At 45.6% G+C, this 26,291-nt stretch overlaps 1 protein-coding gene across 2 annotated transcripts in view; it reads left to right on the plus strand.

Moving 5' to 3' along the window:
- znf469 (zinc finger protein 469) overlaps positions 1–26,291 on the plus strand; it is a 279,591-nt gene that overhangs the window by 13,839 nt on the left and 239,461 nt on the right. For both annotated transcript variants that reach the window (XM_083763934.1, XM_083763936.1), the window contains exon 2: positions 7,852–7,932. The gene's annotated coding sequence lies outside the window, so the exon portion shown is untranslated. The remainder of the gene's footprint in view (positions 1–7,851; positions 7,933–26,291) is intronic.

Genomic DNA, 26,291 nt, shown 5'->3' on the forward strand with positions numbered 1-26,291 from the left:
AGTTTTAGCTTTTTAAGTTTAAAAAAAGTTAAAGTTTTTAATTTAGAAGTTTTCTTTTTTAAGGTTTTTTTTTTAATTTTAAAGTAATGTTTTAAAAAAAAGTGTTTTTTTATTTTTTTCAATTTCTTTTCCAATTTTCTTTATTTTTTTTCAATTTCTATATTTTTTTTCCAATTGTATTCAATTCTTTAAATTTTTTTCAATGTTTTTAATTTTTTTTTATTTGAATTTTTGAATTTTTGAATTTATTTTTGAATTTTATTTATTAAAGTTCATTTTTTATAAACGTGCGTGCGTGCACTTGCGAGAGCTGTGTAAAGGCCAGTCAATAGGAAGACAGGGTGTGTGTGTGCGTGCGTGCTCTTGCGAGAGCTGTGTAAAGGCCAGCCAATTGCAAATAGCAGACCTACAAGCTCACAAGGTATCGCAGAGCAACTCATTGAGATCTTGTAACTTTAATTTCAGCCCTGTAATTAAGCCCTTATATGTCTCAGCTGTGGAAGTGTAAAAGTCTGCCAGCACTATGACTGGGAGATTTCAATGATCCTGAATGGGGGAAACTATGCCCGAACAAATTGCTCTATCGCAAAAAGTAAAAGTCGAATGCAAATATTTTTTTCGCTGTGAGTGGACTGAGATATTGAGGTACACCATGTGCAATCGCAAAAAGTAAAAGTCGAATGCAAATATTTTTTTCGCTGTGAGTGGACTGAGATATTGAGGTACACCATGTGCGATTGTGGTGTTGGTACGATCGAAAATGTGGTTATAAGAGCGAGTTAAGAATTGTCATTGCGATAATTTCCTCGTAAAAATTATACAATGGAGGTCAATGAGCAGTCACTTCAAAGGCCGTAGTTCACATTCTGTATGTCTCTGTGCTTTGATGGTCACATTGTGTGAAAGAGGACATGTGTGGCTACAAAATGACCAAAGAACATGCGTGTAAAATGAATATTTTGGCCGGGACGTCAATTTGTTTGGTACATTTTCAGTTTCCACACTCTACTGAAAGAGGCCCCGCACTCTAAGTTGGCACTAATTAGGCGAAACGGCTTGCGATTGAACTGCGATTTTAACGTATTTGAATACGGTTTGAACCACGAAAAAGTCCAGAGTCGTGTGAGCTTTCTAAACGTTTCTACGACAAAGTATGCCAGAGTAATGAGGCTGCAAATGTGAGGTTGATTTAGAGATAAAATCCCATTCATTGTCTACGGGAGGAAGTTTAAAAAAAAAATCAAAATACAAGCACACATCACTGCAAAGAGCTGAACAGTTTGAACTAAATTTCTAGCATAAAGTATGTGGAAGTAGTTACACGGCGAAGCTTGAAATCTGTCGATAACAATAGTGTGCTCGCTGAGGCGAGCCCACAATAAGCGAAGGGGCTCTACCCCAGGTGGAGTCTACATCCACGCAAGTGATCTGTATTGGGGAAAACATAAGAGAGATGAGGGAAACAGCTGTGGGCTTTCACGAAACAGCAAAACACTCCTGCCGCCATTTTCCACTGAGAGCGGCATGTGTGATCAAATGACAGACAAACCGCTCGGCAGACGGATCAAATTTGACAGTGGTGGCAGGCAGGGAAGCACTGCTCATCATGCCAGCCATCCTGGTGGTGGGAAACCAGAGGCGTCAGTGGTGAAAGAGAGCCTCAGTCTGTTGAGGAGAGGAGAAAGGGAAGAGACCCACTGGGGAGACAATTTGAATCCTCATATTTTGACTTGTGGCATCTTGTTTGGACAGGCGAGTATTCTTTGTCCAAATATAGTCTTGACTGTGAGACAGTTGGATGAAACTCCACATCTTGATTGACAAATCTCTGCCCATGAGAGCTGAGTAAGGCCCAGTCTTTTAAATAAACAAAACGTATCAGTGGATAACGAGATAGATACTGAATTAATACCCATCTATATGATTATTGGCATGTTTTATATGATGCCTTGCCTTCGTGTCTATTATTGTCTTTAGCATAATAAGGGTCCATGGAAAGATTTTATACTGAGTGTACATAGGCCTTTTTTCTCCTCCAGTTGTGTAGAACATTTGTTGGCTCTGTATTTTGTTATGTCGGGTTACATATTTAACCTTGGGAATATCACATACTTTTGGTCGCACTTCTGAAGAAACTGGCCTTCTTCTAGAGAGAGCTGCGCTCTTTTCCGATATAAACAACAATCTACGATTACAGATCCAGCGGGGACGAGCGTGTGAAGTTTGTGAACACCATCACCCTATCTCACAGATCGACAGACTTAAAGCCTTAATTTGGGTTTTTTCTCCTGGGTGTGAAAAGGCCCACATAGTGGGAGGCCTCCATTCCCGGTCTCCGTCTCTGGAGCATTTCTGTGTGTTCAGCCACAGTTTAGCGTATCCCCAGCACAATATTAACAAGAGTTGATAAGAACCAAGTGTTTGGGACGGAGTTGCGTTACCCAGTGTTTCTATTTGGCAGTGGTTTTGGGTCTACATTTCTCAGCTGCTGTGATACAGTGTTAAAGAGGCAGCACAGCAGCATCGGCGGCAGTCTCAGTGGTGTGTTCACATACAGACACATACTGTTCATAATTCATATACAGTATCTCTCAGTGGTGTCAGAGTGCAGCCTGTTGACCCTGTAGAGAGAGAGAGAGAGCCCCTGTGGACCTTGAACATCTCAGCTTTCCAATGTTACACACGCAGCCGCCAAGCCACCTCTACGCCAACCATTGAACGAAACCAGATAACTCTTTTAGATCTCTCACAGAATAAAGGTTTGCGGATAATGGCGCTCATATTGTGGTATATGCAGTAGACGTGTCAGAATAAATTTGGACATTTTCAGTGATCCGATTGTCGGCGGTGGGAGGACCGATTTGCCTCCTTGAATATTGAGAAGGCAAGACCACAAAGGCTCTAAACAAACTGTCTGACTGTCTGTTTCAATTCGCTAACATGTTGCAAGCTACCATTCATGGATTACTATTGAATGTTTGGTCTAAAAACACTTACATTACAAATGTTTAGACTTTTACCTCTGTTTGAGAGCGCTAAATAATGCCAGTAGATTTCACAGTGTCTACCACACACAATTGAACTACGTCACTGTGCTCATTCGCCGCCATTAGCCGCGGTCTCAGTAACAGGCCTCTTAATGAACAGTTGAAACCACTGTGAAAGTCACCCCTTTGTCCTGCCCACCTGTTAGTAATCACAACCATGTGGGATCCAAGTTGATGAGGCGGCCCGTCTGCACACAGATGCTCCTCTCACCTCACAGTAAAATCCTTAGTGTTCATTTAACTCAGAGTGTGCAAATGGAACTAAATGGGCCCGTAAGGCTTATGCACTCTTCATTATCTAACCAGCATCCTTTCCCCCTCTCTCAGAGCAGTGTGGCTTTGCTTGTGTACATATTGCATAGCTTGTATAAGTAACTGAACTACTGTACTGTAATTGCCCACAATGCGTTCCACATGTGGCAGTTCTATTATGCCATTGTAGCTTTCCTTGCCCTCTGGGTTGTCTAAGGCCTTCACCCTTAGAAAACTGAAGAAAAAAAAAAGAAAAAAAATTGATCAAGCATAAATCATTTTGTTTCATTACTTACTGTATACCGTATGCAATATCTTTACATACAAAGTATGATTTTTAGAACACATACTTGCCTGATCATTTGTATGAATCATTATGTACTTACTGATTGTTTGGTTGATTAAATACTTTATTAACAGTTTGCAAAAAAGAGCTTAGACTTTTTACAGAGGCCAGTTTCGAATTGCAGCTACCTGTAAGTGCTCTTTAAGAGCTGTTTTGAAGGAGAATAGGGATTCACATTCCTTTACAACTGTTGGTAGGGCCAAATCTGGCTTGAATGTGATTATTGGAACTCCCTCTGGTGATTGTGGATGGCGTTGATGTTTTGGAAGTACCTTTGACAGGTACATGGGTGTCTTTGTGGTGTAGCGTATCTTGTAGGCTCATTGCAAGTTGCTGTACTCTAGCCGTGCCTGCCGTTGGAAGTACTTCAGACTAGGGTTTTATATACACATAACAATGAACATATCATCCATTAAGACAACTACATTTAGATCATGACGGCAGCCAGTCAGTCTCTTTGAAGGATGAAAGACTATAAGAATGAAAGTATTGCAACTTCTCACTTTGGGCACGCAGAGCGAATAGACATGACATGACTTTGTCACAATGCTAAAAATCTGTGATATAAAAACATAATGACGACGACGATGATGATGAATATTATATCTGCTCGGCGGCAGGGTAATTAACTACCATTACTGTACCTTGGCTGCAAACCCGCGTGAGGTCATGTATGTCCGATGAGTTTAACATGTCATTGTGCATGCACAAGGGACAGGTGGCTGTGACAGATCTAAACTATTTTAGATCAACAGCAACAACAACAAGGTTTTAATGCGTTGACTTATATTGGTTCAACTTATTACTCCCATGAACAACATTTTCCCCAGATCCCTAGGGGGTGCTGCAGCCCCTCAGCACCCCCTACCTAGCAAAATGAGCAGGGGTAAGCATGAGTGGTAGAAGTAAGGCCAAGCAGTAGCCTGACCAGTTTGTTTTGGGATGTCTTTCTTTGTGGTGCTATATGTGGTATCATGAGATACATGCATAGTCTTTCTTTGTGGTGCTATATGTGGCATCATGAGATACATAGTCTTTCTTTGTGGTGCTATATGTGGCATCATGAGGTACATGCATAGTGGAAGAAACCTATATGAATGCTTCTGTTAGAGTCCTCGATGTATTCTTTTTTCCCCCTATACACAGGTTTAATGTTTGTCTTGTCTAGACAAACATTAAAGGGATTGTGACATTAAAAAAAAGGTTTTGGAATTGTTCTTGTTGTTTTTAGGTTTTCTAATCTCAATTGCACCCAAAAAACATGAACTTTTAACATTCAGTAGATTTTCTGTGATCTGGGGTTTTCTGGCTCAAACAGGTGCTCTGATTTGCCGGCAGTAAGTGACATCACTTACTGCAAATCCCATATATGTCAATGGGATTTGCCAGCAGATGTCACTGTTTCACTGTGTTGCCTGTTTTCATTGTAGCTCAAAGGCCCAAAAAACCCCAAAGAAAACTTCAGACCACAGAAAATCCACTGAATGTTCAAAGTTCAGGTTTTTTGGGTGTCATTGAGGTCATAAAACCTAAAAGAAAAAAGAAAAAGAAAAATAAATGAAAATGAATGTCATAAAACCTTTAAAAACGCCATTGACAAGGGGCACGGTGGCACAGTTGGTAGTGCTGTCGCCTCACAGCTAGAAGGTCATGGGTTCGATTCCCGCTGGGGACGCTGTGGGCACTGGCGGCGTGTTCCCTCCTCCGCGTCATCAGTGCCCATACCCGAGGCGGGGGTTGGCGATAGGGCCTTTCTGTGTGGAGTTTGCATGTTCTCCCCGTGTCCCCTAGGGTAGATACCCTCACAAAAACATGCCGTAATCCTGGTCTCTAAAACTACCTCCCCCTGGCCAGCCGGGGCGCCTGATGGAGGGGAAAGGAACTGGTCGGAATAACATGTCCCTTCCACACGCTACGTCCGACCAGAGAAATTCCCCTCTGTCAGGTGAAAAGAAGCAGCTTGGACTCCTCATGCATAGAAGGAGGCATGAGGTCAGTCCGCTGCCCCCCCAGGTTGGCAGAGGAAGTGTAGCGCCCAGGATTACATTAGATAATTGGCACTGGGTGAAAAGAAAACTGGGTTACAAAATCGTGGGATAAAAATGTAAGTAAAAAAATAAAATAAAAACGCCATTGACAATGGACAGAGTTTAATGTTTGTTTTGTCTCCAACACAAACATTAAATGCCATTTAACAATGAACAGAGTTTGTTTTGTCTGTCACTGAGCAAATCGGCATATGCATGTCGGAGGAAAACCTCGGCCAATAAGGTGTGAACAGTGGTTCACTTAGCCTACACATTATCAACAGAATTCAGTACAAATGCCGTCGGCCTTGATGACGTTTCATTAGACCCAAAGAGAAGGGATTCAGTTTTACCCAGGTGATCAGCGAGCCAGGTGCACATTTTTTTCCCCTACCAAGTTCATATATAGCCAAGGGCTTTTTCAACATGCAATCTGTCCCTGTCTGAGACCAGCATAGCCGAGTCATCCACGAAACAAGAACAAATTGCAGTCGCAGGCTGATGTCATGTTGTTTACATAATAAGGGCCTTTCTCGGCCCCACCCTTCTCCCATTGTTTATATTGTGTTTAGTTTCCAAGATGGCCGCAGCACCAGGAGGGGGTGGGACGGAGGTGAGCGGGTGGGGTTGTTGACATATGCCCTTACTGGCTGCATTCACAAATTCAAGACACCTGCATTCAGCTCACTGATGTACTATCAAACCAATTGCTTTTAGCTTATCAATTAATATAGTGATTATAGAGTGTCCAAAGCCTGTATATTGATATACTTTGTAATGGCTGAATTTATCAAACATCTACTTGGTGGTGCTGGACTTGACTCGGGCAACCTTTGACCCTTTAGCTCTTCAACTTTAACTCAAAGTCAATTGGCCAGAATGTTATTTGTGACCTGCACATGAAGCTTGTCACTCTGACATGATGATGAGTGCAATGTCTGTGAAGTCCTCCTGTACAACACACCGTGCTAATTACAATTCCATAAGCTGCAGCCATGTAGGCTTATGCTGAGTGGCTGAGATACGGCTTTACCCTTGAAATATTAAAGAGAATTTGTACTTAGCTTCTTTTTGTTTATGACCTCTCAAATCCAACCAGGAAATAAATTCTGGAATACCCCCATCCTACTGGGATAACTTCAGCTGGAATTAAGATTGGGTGCCTTGGTTTTTCTGTAATATGAGTCAATGTCAGTCTTTCCATTAATATATCACTTTACGCTGAAGGCTAAGAGGAGAGAATGCCTTTTATGTACTCTAACCTCAGGCTGATTCAAAGAACCTTGTGAGCTCTCATTACCACAAGCATTCTCACAAATAACGTCTGTCTGTCACTGCACTGCCAGCTTCACTCACTGCACGTCTCTGAATCCTACTGTCTTTTATTATTGGAGTCTGCTCTTAGTTATCAATGTTACTTATTTAATGAGCTGCAAAGTGCTTGCATCTGTTTAATTGCTTTTAGCTTTATATCACTACTCTACCAGATACAATTATGGTCATAAAATAAACGAACAAAATAAATGAAAAATGCAGACATGCCCCTTGCTCTCTACACCCGTGGCAAAGACTGTCAGGGTAAAAAAACCCGGCAGGTTCATCTGTAAACTCATCAGTGGAGCTTGTGAGATTGTTTGATGCTGCTAGAGCTGACTCTAAATATTTATGTGCCGGTACCTGATATTGTTGGTGAACACACTTAAGTCATACTAATTCATTACTTGTTACATGTATATCCGCACAATGTCCTCCCATTTGTATTCATGATGATCTTAACATAATGAACCCTGCAGCACTTCTCTGTGAAATGAATGGGCTTGGTCTAATCAATGGATTGGTATTGTATGCTGTCTGCATTGCATTATTGTATTCAGGATTGTATTTACCTCACTGAAGTGCTGTTGTTCCTGCTATAACAGTGTCTGTTTCTTGGATTGGGCGGCGGCATTGGGTTTGGGAGAGTTGCTTTATGGGGCTCTTCTAAGCATTTGCAGGGCATTTCCTGGGTGCCCTCCAGCTGTGTGTGTTTGGCTGTCATTCAAATGTCTGGGTGTGGCCTCCAGCTGCACCACTCCACTTCAACACATATGTAACTCAGTGCTTTTAGCAGCAAACCACTGATGTGCAATACATTCACCCTGATGGGGCGTGACTGACTTTGTTTTCTTTCCCCTGATAGGAAGGTGTTTCCAATCAGCTGAGATCAAGATCAACAGCACAGTGGACAGCGACTCGTCGTTCCTCAGACTTTTAAGTGCAGGTATGAGCATGAGTGAATTACTAAACCCAGGAGTGAGTATTACAACCTCACACACAGATGTCTTATATGAGAGAGATCTACTCACTGTCTCTAGACGGCAGCAACTGCTGGCTTGATGAGCCAGTGGGATGGAACATAGGACAGATCTGCAGCTGGCCATGTATAAACACTGGTGGTCTGTGATGCTGGGCCCAGCCACTAGGGGGCAGTCTTATAGTGGTGCTGATGTCAGACTAGCTTTGCAAGCTTTCTGAAAAGAATGAATTACTAATAAAAATTCATTCTGTGAATGCGAGGTTTATTTTCATATCAAATAGCCGATCAATCATCAGATTATTTTTTTATTTCAAATAAGTAGGGTTGTAAAGTACAACCACATTGTATGTTGTCATTTACACTGATTATTGTATTAATGATATACTGTACCGTATAATAATTGTAATGATGATGATATTAATGATAATGATTCTGAAAATCATAAAAGGCATGTAGTGTGTTGTCTTCTTGTCATGTTTATGCTCATATTTTCTCTGTTTTGCAATAATGTGAGAGTAGGATGGATGATTGTGACTCTTGTAGGTAAACGATCCCTTGTTGAGGGGTCATCTTTGCATCAGCTTTTATGATTGCGCCTCGTTGAGCAGTTTATATCCTCAAGTCGTAATTAGCCCTAAGGCCCTAAATTGCAACCAGGTAGGAAGTGTTCTTAACTCTCCTTTGTATCTTTTGAAAAACGGATATGTCGACATACATGCAACAGGTAAATACATAATTGACATGGAGGAAATGGGATTGAAAATGAACTCCATCAGGTTGGAGATGGCCCACCGGGTTAGTTCCCCCTTCAAAATGAACTCCATCAGGTTGGAGATCGCCCACCGGGTTAGTTCCCCCTTCAAAATGAACTCCATCAGGTTGGAGATCGCCCACCGGGTTAGTTCCCCCTTCAAAATGAACTCCATCAGGTTGGAGATGGCCCACCGGGTTAGTTCCCCCTTCAAAATGAACTCCATCAGGTTGGAGATGGCCCACCGGGTTAGTTCCCCCTTCAAAATGAACTCCATCAGGTTGGAGATGGCCCACCGGGTTAGTTCCCCCTTCAAAATGAACTCCATCAGGTTGGAGATGGCCCACCGGGTTAGTTCCCCCTTCAAAATGAACTCCATCAGGTTGGAGATGGCCCACCGGGTTAGGGTTAGGGTTAAAATGAACTCCATCAGGTTGGAGATGGCCCACCGGGTTAGTAAATGAACTCCATCAGGTTGGAGATGGCCCACCGGGTTAGGGTTAGGGTTAAAATGAACTCCATCAGGTTGGAGATGGCCCACCGGGTTAGTAAATGAACTCCATCAGGTTGGAGATGGCCCACCGGGTTAGTAAATGAACTCCATCAGGTTGGAGATGGCCCACCGGGTTAGTAAATGAACTCCATCAGGTTGGAGATGGCCCACCGGGTTAGTTAATGAACTCCATCAGGTTGGAGATGGCCCACCGGGTTAGTTAATGAACTCCATCAGGTTGGAGATGGCCCACCGGGTTAGTTAATGAACTCCATCAGGTTGGAGATGGCCCACCGGGTTAGTTAATGAACTCCATCAGGTTGGAGATGGCCCACCGGGTTAGTTAATGAACTCCATCAGGTTGGAGATGGCCCACCGGGTTAGTTAATGAACTCCATCAGGTTGGAGATGGCCCACCGGGTTAGTTAATGAACTCCATCAGGTTGGAGATGGCCCACCGGGTTAGTTAATGAACTCCATCAGGTTGGAGATGGCCCACCGGGTTAGTTAATGAACTCCATCAGGTTGGAGATGGCCCACCGGGTTAGTTCCCCCTTCACCTTCAGGATCTCTGCTGCCGTGTCGTGTGCCTGCAACAGTTTAGCCAAGCGTAAACAACAGAACTCCCCAAAATCATAGGTTTAATGGTTAAATGCCTCTTTAACATCCACTTGCAACAAAGTTAAGGAGCGCATGTCTCTTACCGTGGCACGGCCATGCAGGCACATGCCTGTTGCTGCAGTAGTGTAGTGGGGACATCTCATATAGAGGCTGTGAGCGTGTCACAGGCACAGCTGAGGAGCGCTGTGGTAATTGCGTTCGTGATAGTGCTGCTGGACAGGAGGTAGAGCCATTAGAGCTGAATCTCCGGTGTGCTGTGGGGTCTTTGAAAGGTCCGGTGTGTTGTGGGGTCTTTGAAAGGTCCGGTGTGCTGTGGGGTCTTTGAAAGGTCCAGGGTGTTGTTGGGTCTTTGAAAGGGGGCACTGTGTTTTAGAGGTTCAGCTCTCCTCCTCAATGGATCATTACCCCAACGTACCCAGTGATTTACGACCTGCATTACCAATGCTAGGAGCAATTCCTGTCTGGAGGCTGACATCCACCCTGTGTGTGCGTGTGTGCGTGTGTGCGTGTGTGTGTGCGTGTGTGCGTATGTGCGCGTGTGCGCGTAAGTTAATATGAATGTGTCTCTCAGTCAGTCTGCTTGAGTGTAGTAGAGCGTTTTCCTGTCTGTCTGTGTAGGGTCACATCCTGCCTACTCGAGTGTTGTTTTCAGCAAGCGACCGAGTATAACTCAGGTTTTACACTTCTGTTGGTAACTGGATACCAGATTTTTTTCACTCCAGTGGATGTTGATGGATTGTATTTTAGAAACCGGGCAGTGGGGAAGTTCTGGGAACACCCCGAGTGCATCACTGAAATGCCACTCACTGCACACAATATGGATCAGGCTGCTGATGGTCCAGGACAGCACAGACAACCTAGACGGGGCCCAGTAGTCTCATGATGTCTGAGCCTTAAAGAAACGGCTGACCCGAGGCTGAACCCAGATCTGTGAAAACCAGCTCCCTCACAGTTTTCTTAGATTAAAGTTGTCTATAGTGTTTCTGGGCTCTGTGTCTTTTGTGCAAAGATTAGCTCCAACCTGCTTATCTTGGGTGGGGTTGGACATTCCTGTCATTTGGACAGGTCTGTGTTGCACTGTAGCCCACGTTGTGGATCTCTGCCAGCATCAGCCTACAGGCGCAGAGCAGCCTCTGACTGACTGCTGTTTAAAGTACTCTGTGTGTGTGTGTGTGTGTGTGTGTGTGTGTGTGTGTGTGTGTGCAGAGAGAGAGAGAGAGAGAGAGTGTGATTATTTGCTGGTTTATACATACTGTACATACTGTATAAGTCTTGGGTAGTGTTTGTGCTAAATTGTGAGTCATCACTAAACATGTTTGCCTACAGTATGTGTCTCCATGGTAATCAAAGTGTTTGTCTGGAAATGTGCATGCCATAGGTAAACTTTTGTTTATTAAAGTTTGGGTGAATGCATTACTGAAATAGGTCAGTGTGAAGAGATTTAAGTGCTTTCATATGTGAGGAGGAAACTGCAGATGCTGAGGCGAGCCATGTGTTATTTTTTTGTCTTTTTGAATTCAAGCAGCTTGCCTGACGTTGCCGGGTTTCTTTCCCTGACAAAAAATGCCGATTTGTGATGCATGGATCGGCATGTTCAGGTTTTGGTAGCATTGGCCAGGTGTTGGCATGATGTGTGAAATAGTTCTCTCTCCATCTCCCCCACATCCCTCTCTTTAGGGCTGACATCACACACAACCTCCCTCTCCTCCTCACGCTCACTTCTAGCTCTCTGATCAAGCTCTGGTGAGTCTGGTCTAACGTCACACACAACAGAAACCGTTGCCCAACAATGATTTGCGCTCAACCATTGCCCCTTTCCATCCCCCTCTCCCCATCACTCCCCCCCCCCTCTCTCTCTCTCCCCCTGTTTCTCTCTCTCTCTCTCTCTCTCTCTCTCTCTCTCTCTCTCTCTCTCTCTCTCTCTCTCGCTGGCTGATCAAGCTGTGGTTTGACGTCGCACAACAAAAAACGTTTTTTCTCTCTCTCTCCCCCTCTCTCTCTCTCTCTCTCTCTCTCTCTCTCTCTCTCTGTTTCTAAAAAAACATGGGTTTTAATATTATTGTGAGTACCCAAAGCATGACATTTCTAGAAATGTCCTGAAGAATATGTGAGTGTACACAAAAGGCTTCGTAAAAGGTCTCTCTCTCTCTCTCCCCCTGTCTCTCTCTCTGTCTGTCTGTCTCTATCTGTCTGTCTCTGTCTCTGTCTCTGTCTCTCTGTCTCTGTCTCTGTCTCTGTCTCTGTCTCTGTCTCTGTCTCTGTCTCTGTCTCTCTGTCTCTGTCTCTCTGTCTCTGTCTCTGTCTCTGTCTCTGTCTCTCTCGCTGGCCGATCAAGCTGTGGTTTGACATCACACATCAAAAAACGTTTCCTAACAATGCAGATTTACGCTGTTGATTGGGATATTGACCATATGGGCTGTGCGCCAGGCTTGTCCATAATGCTGATATGCACAAGTCCATATTTGGACACAATCCGCCCGACCGCCACAGACAGACAGACAGACACAACTTTGAACTTTATAGATATTGGATAGTAGATAAGTGTTTTGTATATACACACACATTTTTATGTGTGTCCTGGTGCATAATGCTTGACTACTTTATTGGTGTATGCGCTTGCCTGCCTGTGTGTGTGTGTGTGTGCGTGTGTGTGTGTGTGTGTGGGGGGACCACCCAAATCCTTTGAGGTCATAACAATAACACATCCACTTCCTCCCAGTGATATGGCAGTGGTTCCAGTCGAGGGCCTTTAGACGGGACAGACCCTGTCAGTACAACCCAGCAGTGGCGGCAGCCCCACTGTTTGGACGGACGTGTCGGGGAAGTGAGTGCAGAAGGGATATTTCCTCCCCTGCTCTGCAAAATTCAGACTGTTCATTTAACTCCAAAAGACCTTTGCTGGTCAATATTGACACTTTCCTGTGTTTAAATGAACACTCTGAAATCTTCCGTGTAATAGTGCCTTTATCCACATTGAACCCTAAAAGTGTGCATGTGTGTTAACCAGCTTCTGACAGCTGCGCAAATCCTTTTCCCTCGTTGTTTCGAAAACACTCTTTTAGGCTTCATACACACATAAAGAACAAATGTTCTGTGCTCTGCCTGTGTTTCATGGCCGCCTCAATGCTTTTCCAATGGAAGTCACGTGGTTTGACCAAACACTTGTTTGATTGCCCCCCTCCCCCCAATCAAACACAAGTGTTTGGTCAAATCCATTGGAAAAGCCATGAAACACAGGCAGAGCACAGAACATTATTTTGTTCTTTATGTGTGTATGAAGCCATATAGTTCGAGGCTGTTCTACATCTTCTCTGCCTCTTCCCCCCCTCGGCATAAACAAATTCCTATGGTTAGAGTGAGATCTCATTTTTGCGATTCCTTAAGTCACTCTCTTCTGTCTCTTCTTGGTGAGTGAAAATACACAGTGGTAATTAATATGATAACATGAGTGGTGGCATCAGTTTTTCCAGGCATCACAGTGAGCCATGTTAAATTGAGGGTCTGAGTGAGGTTTCATCTGGAAACACTGAAGAAAGAGGCATAGCACAGCACACTGAGCACAGTATGCCTCTGTCAAAGCCTCTCCTACCAAAGGGGGCAATTGTTTTTGGGGTTTTCGTTGGACAGGAAACCTGTGCCCACCGCGTGAATCATTCTTATTTGCCCAGATAACTGAGTGACATATCATCTCTATTCAACCTGGTGTAATATTTGCTTTTGCGCGGAGCAGCTCAGGGTTAATACAGTGCATCTTCTTCAGCTCCCAGACCTCAGACCATATCCACGAAGCTGGGAAACAAACAGTATTGAAAACAACTCTGCCATCACCCCCATATGGTGTGCCTATAACTTTGACTTAGATGATTTATTACCCTGGAAATTACCCTGGGAGAATCAAGTGAGGTAATGAGCTAGATCACGAGCGAATTCCCTTTGCGAGCTCATCGTGCTTTGAAACATGTCTTGGGACCGCTCTTCAAATGGGTTCCTTAATGTGCCGACTTTGATAAGCTGTTTATGGGAGAGGGGCTGATTTATTGTCCTTAAATGACAGTGGAGCACTCGCATGCGGTTAACCAGAGTGCGATACACCACTCTGATGCCCGCGGCTGCCAGTCAAGTCCCCCCCGCTCTGTCTAGACGGGATAAACGCCAGGCTTTATAGAGCTGCTGACTGACAATCACAGACGACTGTGGGTTGTGGTGATATGAGAGGCTAGGTCAGTTAAAATGACTGACAGGCGGGCGCATTCTACAGTACCTGAGTGTGCATGTTTGTGTGTATGGGAGGGTGTCTGTCTGGCGGGGGCAGCTCAGCCCAATAGGCCGGGGGGAAACCACTTTCACTACAAACCGGGAACAGGAAGTCTCCCCCTGCGCAAACTCTTACAGGACGATCAACACAAACGTTGCTAATAAATGTCAGGCAGAACAAAGGCAGCTATCTCCACTGTTCTGGTTATGAGAGGAACCGTTCCCACAGCCAACAATAACATCCACAACAGAGGTAATGAATCATTCTGGTTTTGAAGGCAGATAGGATAGGGCTCTGAGGCCTTTCCATTCAGACGGGAGGTTTTGATTTGCTTTAATATCCCCTGATCCCATTTCTCTTGCAGGGCCGTGTGTGTGTGTGTGTGTGTGTGTGTGTGTGTGTGTGTGTGTGTGTGTGTGTGTGTGTGTGTGTGTGTGTGTGGGGAGGTTGCTCACGTGCTTTGCTATTTCAGAGCAAAGTGGGGATGATTGCGATGATAATGGTTATTTGAGTTATTGATGTGTTTTCTTTTTCTACTTGGCATTTAGTTGTCAACAAAGCCTTGACTGGGGCCAGCTCCCCTGGGAAGCCAAGAAAATCCCTTCACACGATTGGCGCTGGATGACAAGCATGCACGATTACTCAGTCATAGGGAGGATGATCATGCACACACACACACACACACACACACACACACACACACACACACACACACACACACACACACACACACACACACACACACACACACACACACACACACAGTCAAACATTATCTTAATTAGTTTCTCATGACAATACAGTGCAATTTTCAATGTCTTGTCTCTGTCTTTTTTGGAGGGATTGCAGTCCACAGACAGATTTTTGTTTACCTGTCTAACTTTCCTGAAAAGGAAATTAAACCACAACCTCAAATCAAAGTAAATCTCTGTGTCAGTCTACCTGTGGGTTCCTAAATACATCCTCAGAGAGAGAGAGAGAGAGGGCCAACAGACAATGCTCAAGTGATTCACTGTCCTGGTATGGGGCCAAGATCTTACCACTGTGCCTTGGTGCTCCAGCATTGGCTCCAAGATCAATATCGGGGTATAACCGCGAAGCCAACGGGACCAAAGGCCATTACTAAAAACTACAGACCTCTGGCTTATATATTTCAGTCCACTGTATACAGCCCTAGGATGTGATCCTTCTCTTCCTCCATTCATACTCCTGGGCAACCGCGCGCTTCACCGTTGCAGTGGAGAGACCTATCGGAGTTCAGGATCAGTTCCAGAGAATTCTCCCTTCCTGTCCCCTCCGCCTGCTCCTGCCCCTTGGCAGAGCATTTGACCCGTTACCAATGCAATCCAGTTACCAGTGACCCTACATTGTCTGATAGGGAAAAACAAGGGGGAACAACAAAGTGGATGGAGGTTATTTGTGTGTACTGTACACATGCGTCTGATGTACTGTTTGTACTGCACGTGAGTGGTGAAATGCAAGAGAGAGAGAGACAGAGGTGAGAAAGTCATGCTCAGACATGGAGCAGACAGCCGTGAGTCTGTCCGTTGCGGTGACAGAGGCCTCTATAGCAGCAGGTTAACTGGTTCATTGCGTATCAGACGCAGCACATTGTGGCTCTGCATGCACAAGGCTCCACAGGGCATGGAGTTGGCAGCTTCAGCTGCTCTCCCATCATATTTCATTGCATAGCAGTAAAGCCACAGGTTTATCTCCCAAGTTAATGGATATCTCTCTTGACACATGGGCCTGCCTTGCAGTGAAAAACAGCAAAGGGATAGAAGTGGGATTATGAATCCACCACGTCGTATATAGAGTTATAGACAACCTATTTTATTAAATTTTGCCAATTATTTTTGTACCCCTTTTTTGTTACCCCTTTTTGTCAATGCTTTTGCATCCTATTGTCTCACCTGCCAGTGAGGAGCCCCGGCCAGGACGACGTAGAGCCTTCGTCCTACTCCTCCCGCCCAACAGTCTCCGCTGACAGGTGCCGCCCCAGCCAGTAGGAGTGCATGCAATGACCTATATCACCCTCCCCGCCCCCACGGGCCAATTGTGTTTGCATAGACGCCCAACGAAGCCGGTTACACCACGGTGGATTTGAACCCACAACCTCCATGGTGGTGGGCAGGGACTTTACCACTGCGTGACCCGAGTGCCTCTATAGAGCAGACAACCTCCTATACACAGGGAAGTCCTCAGCATTAGATTAATTCTGAGTGTGCAAATGGAACCAAATGGAACCATAATTACTTTCACATGGATAGATTAACCCTGACAACTTTACTGTGTATTATTCATTACATTATAGCTCTATAGATTGATACATCTCTTGGGCTGGCAAACTCAGTTAGCAATATCCGTCATTGTCCACAAGGGGTAGACATCCAGCACATATTTTGTGCTGGCTTGGCGTATATGATTTACATGGGGGGGATTTCACTGACTTGGATTAAATGCATTAAAGAGACGATCGTTACAAGATCACCACAAGATGACCACAAGGTGCATTTAAAGGTTTTTCACTTCTGTATGAATGATGTAAGTGCAGTGTAACTGTAAGTGCTGCACAGCACTGAATACAGGAAAACGTCTCCAGCACTGCACTGTGGCGGGGGTGGTGGGGCCGGGAGGGGGCCCTTGACGCTGGAAGTGATGGCAGGACTGAATCATCAGCCCATCATTGTCAAGCTCTCTTCTGTCAATTTGTCTTTAACTCTTAATTCTGCTCCTTTGGGGGTGACAGATAGACAGACAGTGATTACAGGTATTTAGTCAGAGTAAAGTGATTAAGGGGGTCGAGTCAGAGAATGAATGGAATCCATGATGAGACGAGTATTGTAGGAATTGGTAACAATTTTCCTGAATAAGAATTTGCCCATGGCTTTATGACAACAGCAGTGGAGTTTGGGATTAACAGATCTACTGCGAAACACGCGTTGCCTGCTATTTAATCAAATATTCTACGCTGCCGAGATTATTTTATTACCTTTAGAGCATTCGCTGAAGTATTTGCAGCTTTCAACGACAAAAATCAGGCGAAAAATAGTCCGTCGGCATGTTATGATCATCCACACCAGCGGCCATTACAATGCGGTACAGGATCCGCCTCTATGAGGCATTATAGTCCAAACAAACCCCCCGTCCACTTACATTGAGCTCATTTTCCCAGAAGCCCTAGCAGCCCAGATGATGACTTGATTTCCGGTTTCGTCATCATAACGCGACGGCCTCGTCATCAGGTCCCGGATAAATCCACTGTTTATTTTTAATTCTTTTAAAACAGCGAATGAAACGCATTAAACAAATAGCGGGAATTACGCGAGGTGGAACCCTGGATTAAACAATTAGCGGCCCTCAAACTGTTAATGCTGATTAATACCTTGAATGGTTTAATAGTGTTGTTTAATAGTCACTCTATCTGTGAGGTATTACATGTGAAGACTTTATGATTGGAAAATTAAAGGTAAAGAGTTGTGTGTAAAGTCTCTGTAATATTTAATGTTACCAGCCAGAAAAAACACGATGCACACGAACATGCACACACACGCACGCACGCACGCACGCACGCACGCACGCACGCACGCACGCACGCACGCACGCACGCACGCACGCACGCACGCACGCACGCACGCACGCACGCATGCACACACACACACACACACACACACACACACACACACTGTAGTACACACACACTACTGCAAGTATGCTTCATCTCGCCAGGCTGAGGATGGAAATTAATACACGCTCTTTGACTTTCACTGTATGCATTATTCTCATTATTTCTTTCTCTGAACCTACTTCACATGCTCTAATGAACCCCATGTATGTAATGTTAAAGGTGGACTAAAGGATTTCCTTTACCATGACAATCATCTGTCAAGCTAATGTAATTGTAGTGTGTGTGTGTGTGTTTGTGTGTGTGTGTGTGTGTGTGTGTGTGTGTGTGTGTGTGTGTGTGTGTGTGTGTGTGTGTGTGTGTGTGTGTGTGTGTGTGTGTGTGTGTGTGTGTGTGTTTGCAAGTGTGCGTGTTTTTGCAAGTGTGCGTGTGCTGGCCTGGGTGTGTGGGCCTGCACTTCATATACACTGCACGCTGAGGCTCCTGTGCTGCTGTGGCTCTGGTCCACCTCTTTCTGTCACTGTCAACGCCTCCACCCAGGGCTCTGTCAACGCCTCCACCCAGGTCTCTGTCAACGCCTCCACCCAGGGCTCTGTCAACGCCTCCACCCAGGGCTCTGTCAACGCCTCCACCCAGGTCTCTGTCAACGCCTCCACCCAGGGCTCTGTCAACGCCTCCACCCAGGGCTCTGTCAACGCCTCCACCCAGGTCTCTGTCAACGCCTCCACCCAGGTCTCTGTCAACGCCTCCACCCAGGTCTCTGTCAACGCCTCCACCCAGGGCTCTGTCAACGCCTCCACCCAGGTCTCTGTCAACGCCTCCACCCAGGTCTCTGTCATCGCCTCCACCCAGGTCTCTGTCAACGCCTCCACCCAGGGCTCTGTCAACGCCTCCACCCAGGTCTCTGTCAACGCCTCCACCCAGGGCTCTGTCAACGCCTCCACCCAGGTCTCTGTCAACGCCTCCACCCAGGGCTCTGTCAACGCCTCCACCCAGGTCTCTGTCAACGCCTCCACCCAGGTCTCTGTCATCGCCTCCACCCAGGGCTCTGTCAACGCCTCCACCCAGGTCTCTGTCATCGCCTCCACCCAGGTCTCTGTCAACGCCTCCACCCAGGGCTCTGTCAACGCCTCCACCCAGGGCTCTGTCAACGCCTCCACCCAGGGCTCTGTCAACGCCTCCACCCAGGGCTCTGTCAACGCCTCCACCCAGGTCTCTGTCAACGCCTCCACCCAGGTCTCTGTCAACGCCTCCACCCAGGTCTCTGTCAACGCCTCCACCCAGGTCTCTGTCAACGCCTCCACCCAGGTCTCTGTCAACGCCTCCACCCAGGTCTCTGTCAACGCCTCCACCCAGGGCTCTGTCAACGCCTCCACCCAGGTCTCTGTCAACGCCTCCACCCAGGGCTCTGTCAACGCCTCCACCCAGGTCTCTGTCAACGCCTCCACCCAGGTCTCTGTCAACGCCTCCACCCAGGGCTCTTAACGCACCACTGCAGTGGGATACCTCTATATCTTTGTGCACAATGCAATCTCATAACATATTCTTATCCCATTGTTCACACAACCACAGTTCTCCTATTGTCCCCACCCCCCACCTATAAAATACAGTCCATTGTCACACTTTCCAAAGCAGACTCTCAAGGGAAAACGGTGGCTTGTATTGGCAGATGTCGAGGCTTGTGTTGGCAGGTGTCTGGGTCGTACTGGCTGTGCAGCGGTGCTTCAGTTCAGAGTCGGGAGACCACGGCTGCAACTGTCAACAGGTCAAGGTGAACGCTTCGGCCTCACCAAACGGCGCCATGAGGCAACGGACATGGACAGACAGAATCCAGATTGAGCTGCACGCCACAGCTGACGAGTTAAACTGTTTCTGTACTCCCAATAAGAGGGCTTCAGCGATGCAGTGAAACGATCAGTCTTTCAGTGAAGTGCTCAATCTTTCCAATGTATTCATACCTACGCAGCTTGTCATCACACGTCAAACTAAGAGGGCCTCTGCTGTTTCTGAGGAGACCTAGATTGCCCTTTCAACTCTTGACTTCATTTCATCAAATTTCTATTTCATTCATTTTTGGAGACGTGACCTCCTTTCGAAAACATGCCACGGAAATCTACCACCGGTCCACTGGATATTACTGATTTCATACCCATGAAGTCAGCGCCATTACAGTCGACGAAAGAGGTATCGCAGTGCATCCTGCTCTCATGAGTGCACATTATCGCCGTAAAGACGCACTGGTATGTTTGCAATAAGGCTAATCCGTCTTCATTTGTGTTCGAACTTGTTGAACTCCATTTTGAGATTCAAGCTCCATTGATTCGCACACATCAGAAGGTCTGGACGGGTGCCACGCCCCTATGCACTCAGTTTTTCCATCCATGGTCCCCATCTCAGCTGCTTTTAGAGCAGGACCCTTTTGTATTTACATCTGGGCCTCAGCAGACCTCTTGCGATCTGTCAGAAACCTGAAAGGTGTAGTGTATATTTTCAAAAGAAGGTGGATGTGGGACTCATCTGTCCATGACTGTCCTGCTGTAACCATATAATTCTCATGACCTGTTTTTTCCCTACAATGTGGTGCAATGCCCCAGCTCATTGGCCATGGTTGTCATTTCATGATAATCACCTGAAAGATGTCTGCGATCAAATGCTATGAATACGCTTCAATCCAGGACCAACACAGATGATGTATCCGTTTGAAAAGGTTGTTTACAGGAAAGTGATGGCACTTTCCTAAAGGAGCTTCCTGCTCTTGAGATTTGTTTTTAAATTTGCGAGCGTGCATGCGTGCGTGCTTGCATGCATGTGGTTGGTTTGTTCTGGGTTGGGCGGTCAGTACATCTTTGACCCCTGACTGTGTGTTAAAGAACTCACATTAGCAGCTGCTGTGAGGGTCACCAGTAAGGCCGGGGTGTTGCTTGAACTTGACTGGGGTGTGTTAAAGCACTCACAGTTGTTGTTATGTCAGTGGAGAAGGAAAGAAAGAAGCTTGGGGCAGAAATGGGTGGAAGACAGAGAGATGGACAGTGGGAGAGCAGGTCTTCTTAAACAAGCAAGGGGGAAGTGAGTAAACATCTTTAGTCTTTGTTATTATTTGGCCTTTTGAGGCCAAAAAGGTAATTCTACTGCAGTGGTTTACAAAGTCTCGTCCGGGAACCCCAGGGCTCCTCAGGGTAGGTTCCTAGAGAGTCCCCAGCCAAAGGAATAGTACCCTAATTTCACTATATAATTATATCAATTCACTTATTACAAAACAATGTACAAGTGATTATTCTAATAACTGTCACTGAATCTATTTCTCATGTACTACAGTACAATGCCAGTGAATTGAAATATTTCATATTATTGTCTCCAGGACAGAACCATTTCAAATGGGTGACCTTGGCCTAATAATGAGAGTACATTTTGGGGGCTGTGACAAGTGTGACATGCAAAAGGTAGAAAGTCTGCTGTATTTTAGTTTTTCCTTTCCAGAGTTTATGAAGTGAACAATACATACTCTATTCCCCCCATGGAATTCAATTTCAGAGTCTGTCAGATTGGTGGCTCAGGAAGATCCGATCATTCCATTGTTATCTTAGAGAATGACAATGATGTACTGTAGTTGCCCTTGGAGAAAGAGGAGCACACCTGGACACGAGCCCTCTCATTCCACAGCGAGGCAAGTCACTTCTTTCATGACCTCCACGGTACTAAGTAAACAACCCACGACTTACAGTATTTCCTCTTTGGATCCCAGACAGATCAGCCAGAGTAGCTTCACATCAGTCAAAAATATAAACAGAATCTAGTCCAACGTGTACAGTTTAGCATCGTTATATTACTGCATTAAGGATATGAGGAATATGAGTAGAGAAAAATAGAGAGAGAGAGAGAGAGAGAGAGGGGGGGGGGAGCAATGGGGTTCTGCTGTCTTTATGAATTCCTCAGATGGAGTGGAATAACAGAGTCTTAGTTGAGTGCATTGCTCTGGGCAGGCCCACTTTTCCCTCAGCAGGTGAACAGATTCATGGCATTACATGAAGCAGAGTCAGGGAGCGACGTGGATTGGGATGGATGAAGAAAAGAAATGACCGAGCGGAGAGCGACATAAAAATGAAGGGAGGGTGCAGGGTGCAAAGAGAAATGCATGACGAAGGACAGAGAGGTGTGAGGAAATGAACGTGTGCAATGAGGAGTCCATTTGCCTCTTACTGGGCGAACCTCAGGATTGGATACGCATCATGCATATCCAGACCTGGGCAGAGGCATGTATTGCTGATGCTGGGCTCCGGCACGTGCAGATACATGGGGCTTTAAGTAACGGCGGGGACTCATGGAAAGTGTCACTTTAGCTCGGCACCACTCGATGTCTTTCTCCAGCTGGCTTATGGGCTGGATCACATAAATGTCCACTTGTCTCGTTAAACTGTGAAATACCGTTTGATTTGAGGTTATTGGTTTTGTTCCCTCCCTCCCCTGGTCTTGGACAAGCCTCGTGCTTAAGGCTGTCACTTTGGCTTTGTGACTGGTGAGGGAGGCAGCTGGCGAAGACATGGGGGGGGGTATGGGTGTTGAAGGAGGAGCCGGGCCGACTCCATTAGCTGTGTCACGCTGTGACTGATGTGGTTTTGGCTGAACAGTGCAGTCTACCATAGTGACATCATGAGAGATGGATAAGTGGGTGTCAAAAAAACAACAGCTATTGTTATTGTCTAGTCAAACATAACAATAAGTCCTATTTATTATAACCCCTTGGCAAGGTCACGATGCCATTCATTAATGCTCATGGTTTACTTTGACGGAAGGATGCCCTTCCTAACACTCGAGGCAAAGGGAGGCGAGTAATGACCCAGCAATGACCCAGCCGGGTGACGGCATTCAAGCAAAGTCAGGGTTCTCATCAAAGACTTGGATTGGTTTTCTTTTTGAACATGTCAAAAAACAGTCGCCATTTTTACGACATGCTCATTTAAAAAACTAAAAACTAAAAAACAATTGGGAGTCACGTAAACACAAACTTGCATGCACACGCACGTCGCACAGGCACATGCATGCCCACACGCACATACTGTAGGCACTGTCTCGCAAACCATGTGAATGCAATTAATTATGTTTTCTCAGTCTCTGATCTGAGTGTTTATTACAGATCCAGACTAGGCCAGACTCATCCTCGGTTCTGTAGCAACGAGTGAACGAAGGCCCAAGTTACGCCCAAACCTTCAACTTTTGCCTTTTAGAAATAAAACAAGCACATTGATGCTGTCAGCTCACAAAGTGGATTCAATGGCCCTGTCCAAGGCCTGAACTGAAAATTAGACAATAGCCGTGCTGACAAGCTACTCGTATACATTGAGAATGTTTACAGTATGTCTGTAGCCTGTCTCAGGCCAATGTAATCTGGATTACTGTCAGCATGATACTCGCTGCTGTGGTCAATGTAACTGAGACTCACAGGCGATGTAGACTTTGGGTTAATGGGACTGCACAGTTACTGTCGGTGTCCCGAGGGCCCACGTGTTGGGAAAGAATAAGAGTGCAATCAGTGATATTTAATAGAGCACATCTGCATGTGCATATTTGTAGGTGTTTAACCCCGAACACACGTTTCTCTCCAGACTGTGCAGAGCATGACCAGTGATCTCAGGTTTCAAGGCCGGCATAGTTTGATTTTGATTTCAAAATCTAATGTGTATTTGTGTGTCCCCGATGAACTCTCTATGCACATACTCTTGCATAAGTCTCCACTGTGTGTATCCATCAATGGTGCGTGAATGTGTGCTCCATCTCTGGTATGTAAGACTGGCTTCAGCTAATGCCCTGTGGCAAACTAATAGGCCGGGGGGGAAATGGAGACTTGTACTATCACACATTGGACGTGTTTTCATTTTGATTTGGATGTTTTTCAATTATGTCAAAGCTGTGCTTGTTGTATTTGTTAAAAGGTTGTTGACAGTTGATATGAAGAGATGAGGTGGTTGTGTTGCCAGCCTGTTTATAGGAAAGGAAATTACTGGTCTTGAGAAATGGTTATTGTGTGTGTGTGTGTGTGTGTGTGTGTGTGTGTGTGTGTGTGTGTGTGTGTGTGTGTGTGTGTGTGTGTGTGTGTGTGTGTGTGTGTGTGTGTGTGTGTGTGTGTGTGTGTGTGTGTGTGTGTGGTTCGAAGGTTCGCTCGAAAATTCTTGCCGAAGTTTGAGTCCTAAAAACAGGGCTAGGGTACAGCCTTTGTGTGCGTGCGTAAAATAGCTGATGGCTTACAAATGTGAATGCCAGTATATTGCATGCTGTGCGGTGTGTGTGTGTGTGTGTGTGTGCAGTGTGCATGTGAACGACAAAGAGATGATTAGGAGCCCTCCTGTGATGTACGTAAACAGTCCTGACATCAGGGCCATGGCGGTCATCACAGGAGCATCTCTCACACAAGCTGAAGTGTCGACCTTTGAAGATTATGACATGCGACACAATAACACAGATCCCTTTCTGTGTTGTTATTACAGTCTTGTTTGGAGTGTAGGGGCTCTGCATATGGAAGCTATTACTCTGAGGGGTTAGGGGTTGTTTTCCATAGAGAAAAAGGGGGCTGGAGCCCATCTATGCAGCATGACCAGGGGTTTGTTTTTCCCTCAAGCCCCCCTGCCTTCCCTAAGGGGAAGAGGATAGCCTGGCTTCTCTCCGAGGCTCACCTCTATGAGCAAAGTATGAAATGTGGCCCTTGGAGAAGTTATGCACACAGCCGTAAAAAAAGAAGAATTACGCCGTTGAGCGTAGGGATTGACAACCCACTGTGGTGCTATATATTTTCTCTATCAGTGATTGATATGGTCAGTGACTGTCATGTAATTATGTATTACATTACAATTATGTAATTATGTAATTATGATTGAATGATTGAATGATTACTGGGACTGTGGTTGGATGCACATTCTTGAGGATGAAGACAACCTCATGCGTTCTAACTGTTCCCCTGCCTTGCTGTCTTACTCACTGCTTGCAGTCGGTTTCCTTCACATTAATAAAAATCCTATATACTTTGTCCCCCAGGGGTCTACTCTATACTAGGCTCCCCTCCCTTTTTCCACTCTATGCCAAGTATCTGACCAGAAATAAGTGATCGACAAGCTCACAACTTGTTGCAACGTGTTCGCCCCATGCTGAATAGGGACTCTAGGATTCACAAACGAGACATTTCTCTACTGCTTCTCACCGTCTCGCTCTGTCCAGTTAAAGATGATCTATGCCTGTCCAAAGTTGAGTGGCCCGACTCGGCCCAGTCTGGCCTAGCCTGGTCCCTGGGATCAGCGGTCCAGACTCAGTGAGTTGCAGAGGAGAGGAAGAGTCAGATCATCTGGGCTCCATCAGGGCTGTATAAACAGCCAAATGGAGCCAGGCCTTGGCTCCCATCAGCCGTCACTAAAGACTCGGGCAGTGGCTCAAGGTACAAAACGATACACACATTGTCATTAACTGAAACCGTGTGCAGAAATGTAAATCCGCTCAAAGCTCACTCCTCACACACTCTGTGCCATTTTTGGTTGAGTCCTGTGGAGCGGTTTGGGTAGACACAAGAAGAGATATAAATCTTCTCCAAAGCAGTGTTAAGTATTCTTTTGATCTGTTGAAACTGCTTGGGTTGTAAGTCTGCTGCTTGAATGGCCTATATATAGGTTAACTTCCCTCTGACCTCACCACACCCGAGCAGGTGTTGCCTCTACTCTGCTCCAGCAGTCAAAGAAATTAGTTTAATTTAAAAACACATAAGACAGAGAGTGATAGGGTGAGATTTACATCAGCTCTGCTGCATGTCAGCACGGAGGTTACAGATGTTATTGGCCCAAAGTAGAGAGAGATTGCAGTATCCATATGTGATCACTTGTTTTTGCTCACTTGTAGAACTTTAGGTTAATTTAGCTAAGCGTACACTTACTGTAGCAACACACCAGTAAGACACCCTGAGGGCGAGAAGCGACCGTCAGACTGCTGGGCGAGCGCTGGTGCTTTGGCATGGGGGGGGGTCAGATCAACATATGGAATTAATTCTGTACTGGCCATATATGGAGCCTGTCTTGAGTATATACAGGGTTTGATGAGGTCAGATCAACATATGGAATGTAAGAACAGGTCAGCTCCATATATGGATATCTAAGGGGCCGTGTCTTGAGTGTACAGGGTTTGATAAGGTCTGGCCATATATGGAGTGTGTCTTGAGTGTGCAGGGTTTGATAAGGTCTGGCCATATATGGAGTGTGTCTTGAGTGTACAGGGTTTGATGAGGTCAGATCAACATATGTAATGTCAGAACAGGTCATCTATGGGTGGCGGCAGGGGCAGTGTCTTGAGTGTACAGGGTTTGATGAGGGCCCAGTTAGGGCCGGGCCTTAATTTCCGGGCCTGTTCAGGAATCTAGTTTTCGCCGGTTGCCGGGCGTGGCTGCACTAATAACTTTGGGGCCGGCCCGTCTAGAGTTTGAATGGACGGGTATCAGTCAAAAGGGAGACATTGAAGAGGAAGGACGGTTGGGGGTGGATCAACATAATGGATTGTCAGAACAGGTCAGATCTAAAAGTTTGAGGTTTGAGGTCAGATGTAGAGTTGCTGG

Source organism: Protomyctophum parallelum (assembly GCF_964188405.1).
Source record: "Protomyctophum parallelum genome assembly, chromosome: 4".
Taxonomy (NCBI): Eukaryota; Metazoa; Chordata; class Actinopteri; order Myctophiformes; family Myctophidae; genus Protomyctophum; species Protomyctophum parallelum.